Source organism: Cupressus sempervirens, chromosome 2 (assembly GCF_028749045.1).
Source record: "Cupressus sempervirens isolate cs-2001-9-10 chromosome 2, ASM2874904v1, whole genome shotgun sequence".
Taxonomy (NCBI): Eukaryota; Viridiplantae; Streptophyta; class Pinopsida; order Cupressales; family Cupressaceae; genus Cupressus; species Cupressus sempervirens.
In genome coordinates, this window is record NC_143119.1 from 234,290,422 (window position 1) to 234,294,282 (window position 3,861).

The 3,861-nt window shown below is 32.5% G+C and overlaps 1 pseudogene; it reads right to left on the reverse strand.

The window, feature by feature from the left end:
* Positions 1-358: 358 nt before the first annotated feature.
* Positions 359-2,343, reverse strand: LOC149571904 (putative aldo-keto reductase 2; annotated as a pseudogene).
* Positions 2,344-3,861: the final 1,518 nt, after the last annotated feature.

Below are 3,861 nucleotides of genomic sequence, written 5' to 3' on the forward strand. Positions count from 1 at the left end.
CATGCATAAATGTTAAAATGCCAGTATCATTACTATTAATGAAATATATTTCCATCGGGTTTATAAAACTCTTTATAGAGTCATTTACCAAAAGCTCTCTATTAATAGGCTCTGAAAATACTCTATTAATAGACTTTAAAAATACTACATTTTCAATAATAAGCATTTATAACTGATATAGTACAAGGCTAAAAAATCCATTTATTTAGATTCTTTTTTTTTTAACGCCGCTAACTCTTCAGAGCCCTTTATTCATCTAGCTCAATTGCAAATGTTCTTCTTTGGAACACAAACATTTATGTGCTTTAATTCAATGGAGAGTGTTGTATGGGGGCATTTCTGAATTTATTCAGGTCAATTACAAATCAACAGCTCTGTGCCGATCTACAACTGCAACATCTATAGGAAAGATGGCTTTGATTTCATTCATGTCATCTGCTGTCAATTTTACCGAGAGAGAAGATATTATCATCCAGGTTCTTCATCTTGGTGGTTCCAGGAATGGGCACAACATCATTTCCCTGGTCTTGAACCCATGCAAGAGCAACCTGGCTTGGGCTACACCCTTTTCTTAAACTGATCTTACTTAGGCTTAGTAATAGATCTTGGTTCTGCTCAAGATTCTCACCTTAAAACCTCGGATTCCCTTGTTTAACAGATCAATTATTATGATATGAAACAATCAACAATGACAAAATCAAATCAAATTAATTTTCACCTTTATTGTCAGTCTTGTCATGTAGATTTTTGTTTAGATTTTACTTTGTTGTTCAGTCTCAATGTTTGAACTCAACATCAGATCATCTTTAAAATGGTACAATTATTAAATAGAAAAAAAAATCCTATCCTTTACCTTTCGAAGTCATTATCTGTCACACTTTGAAGAAGTTTTCCTCCTGTGCTGAAGAAACCCATGCCTAAAGGACTGTATGGAACAATCCCAATCCCCAACTCCCTATGAATGGAATAAAATGAAATAAAATAAATATAAGTAAGCTTGTATTCCTTATCTAAGTTCAAATGGAACAAAGTTCAAAAAAAATCTTATTAAAAAATTCAACTTTTGGTATATACTGTGAACCCAATTCACAAATATTTATTCTCAATTCTCTGCAATCTATAAAGTAAACATTGAATCACTGACTGTTGAGGTATTATATCGTCACAACGTTTACCTAGAGGTGGGAATAATTTGGGCCTCAGAATCCCTACTCTAGAGAGACCATTCAAGCTACACAACAGTGATTGGATGCACTACATGGGCCCTACAGATTGTTGAAGTAGAGGCTTCAAACAGACCCACATATTTTATATTTCCCTCTTCTACCAACTTCTTCAGTTCACCCATCTGTATAAAAGGAAAAGTGATTTTCTTGTTATCAGATTTCTTATGTTTTGCTAGGCGTCGGTAAAGAGCCAGAGGGATACAATCTTGCCCTCCAAAGCCATACAACCTTGATTATTAGACACATATTTTCTAGTGAAATTAGAGGTTTGAAATTTTGATTTTGTTGTTTCTAAGACAAATTCATTAACTCATGTTACATTAGCTTCATAAGAACTCATCTCTTATGACAATAAGTTGGAGTAGTATTGCACTTAGTGACCTTCTGGAAAGGCTTAATGCTTCACCTTATGAGCATCATCTAAATGTAATGAGTATTATGTGTTCCATTCATTCTTATGAAAAATGAGTTCTTGTGAACCACTATTAAAATAACTTGTGTCAATGCGTTTCACTAGAAAACTACATAGTTGAATCCCTATAGTAAAATCACAATTTGACTTGCTGTAGAAAATATTTCATACTTATCAATCTCAAGAATTGATATGTAAAATATATTTCTCACATCAAATCAAATTCAAGATTCAACTATGTAGTTTTTGGAGAAAAACCATTGCCCAAAATTTTATAAATAAGATTAAAATAAAAAACCTGTCACAGTAGTACAGATTTTGAATCTTAAAACTTACAGCGCCATGACAAAATAGTATTTTGGTGCAAGGTTAAGGGTTTGGAATCCGAAGACTTATAGTAGCTTCTATGGGTATAGTAATATCCACCCTGTGCTGGTAATAAAGATCAATGTAGTCTATATCAAGCCTCTTGAGGCTTGCTTCACAGGAAGTCCTGACATATGTAGGATCTCCCTTCACACCAAATTCTCCATTACTCGAAGTCAATCCAAACTTAGTTACAATATTCACCTTCTCTCTGATACCTTTTAGAGCCTATTTAGGAAGGAACAATAAAAGCATTATGCACGGTGTTAGAACAATCAAGCTCAGAGAATTAATAGATTAAGAAATGGAAACAGTACGAGCTGGAAACAAGATGTGCATCTTTTGATCAATCAATGGTTTTAAAAAATGCATCTTTTGAGTAATATTGATCACTTTTTAGTGATGGGTTATATAGTTTTCATCTATGTAAGGATTTGGTACAGTTGATGCTTCCGCAGCTCATAATTATGTTATAATGTTGAATTACTTTTCAAAAGAGTCTTCTAGCGCAGGCTGGAAAAGAAACGTTAGAACTTAAGTATAAACACACAAGAGAGCTTGTTAGGTTTGTTTACATGAATGATCCAATGTTTTCCAAGATGACACAAAATGAAACAACATGTATGGTAGAACCATTTTTTAAATTGTAAAGTGAAGCTTCTTGACACCTAACATATAGAAACCGTTATCCAAATTTACTCATCTACATCACCACTTATCAGTTACAGCAGTAATCTTAAACTATATCATAGCAGTAACTGGGAGCTAGGCATGCTCAGATCAACATGTATGGTAGTCACAATCAAACATGGATTTCAAGAATTTTTAAGGAAATGAAAGCATTTCATTTTATTCATGCTGCCTATCCAAGAACCTTGAATGGCACAAAGAAATCTTACTCCTTTTGTCATATATTCTATCTTGGCTATATTTATAAGATGTGTCTATATAATCTTTTGTCTAACATGAGAAGTCATACAAAATATTTGGAAATAACTTCATCTCTGAGTTACAAGGCATAGAATCATGCTAAATTGCTTTAATCCACCTTAGGTTCAGATTTCTTGATTATGCTTTGCAAATATTGATACACTGTTACCCTCTTTTGTAAATCCAATTTGACATTATTTGATTGGTAGTTGCTCTGTATTATGCATTAATGGTAGTCCATGTTTGGAGAATGTAATCCCATCTTTGTTATATGAATAGAGTTTGCATAAGAGATGTTGGTATGGTTTTTATAAAGCAGGTTAACAGCTCTGTCTTCTAAGTTCTTTCTTATAAATGGACATTTGGATATGGTGATAGTAATGAAGGGTTTATATTGGTCAATATGATTGTGTTGGAATAGACAAGCAAAGGAAGTAATCAAAACAATTAAGAAACACATTGCCAATAAGAATCCTAAGATCCAAATTCTTTCTTTGACGGTTAGTATTGAATAATATTATAATTTTCTATATACATTTTGATTTATTTTAAGTTATCATTACTGAGATATTTGGTTGAATTCTGAGTGCAAAAAATTTACTATAGTAAGAATTCATTTATGATTGACTTTGATGGATAACTTTGATTTAATATTTGCCTAGTTATTTTTGCAACTATTAGAGACACTTACAAAAAATTGTGGTGATACTGTTCACTTGCAAGTTGCCGAGAGAGATGTGCTACATGAAATGGTCAAGATAGTAAAGAAAAAGGTCTGTAAAAAAAGCTTTTGTGTAACTTGCACATGTTTTTCTGGGTTGTAGCTTAAACAATTTTTGGTTTGTGCTCTTAGTGCATATTTTCAACAGTCCTTTATGTGGGTTTTATTTGTATTTTATTTTGTAGCCTGATTTAAATGTTAGAGAA